Raw genomic sequence first — 346 nt, 5'->3', positions numbered from 1 at the left:
GATGTCCACGTGCCCACGGGCCATCACTGCCCTTTCTCCAGCAAAGCAATCCCCGCTTTGCACTTTCTGCGGTCTTCAGTGGAAAAACAATCTAAAAATAAAGTTACTGTACAGACGGAGAAACGGGCACTGTAATCTGAAAGAGACAAATAACTCCTGTGAGTATTGCAGCTCCTTGCAAGCACCAGAGGACACCACGAGGCACCTATTCATGCCCAGTTACTAAAATGCATATTGGATCTTAATAGACACCTGGGATAAGAAACTGATTTCGCAGGAGGAAAGCTTCTAAAACTGATCTGCGTGATTACACTGTGTCACAGCTGATCTTTATGATCATTCCTGC

At 45.4% G+C, this 346-nt stretch overlaps 1 protein-coding gene across 1 annotated transcript in view; it reads right to left on the bottom strand.

The window, feature by feature from the left end:
- Positions 1-76: 76 nt before the first annotated feature.
- YIPF1 (Yip1 domain family, member 1) overlaps positions 77-346 on the bottom strand; it is a 5,943-nt gene continuing 5,673 nt past the window's right edge. Inside the window, exon 9 of the mRNA XM_009870552.1 lies at positions 77-136. The gene's annotated coding sequence lies outside the window, so the exon portion shown is untranslated. The remainder of the gene's footprint in view (positions 137-346) is intronic.

This window comes from Apaloderma vittatum, unplaced genomic scaffold, assembly GCF_000703405.1.
Source record: "Apaloderma vittatum isolate BGI_N311 unplaced genomic scaffold, ASM70340v1 scaffold27405, whole genome shotgun sequence".
Taxonomy (NCBI): Eukaryota; Metazoa; Chordata; class Aves; order Trogoniformes; family Trogonidae; genus Apaloderma; species Apaloderma vittatum.
This window is presented reverse-complemented; position numbering and strand designations above follow the sequence as displayed.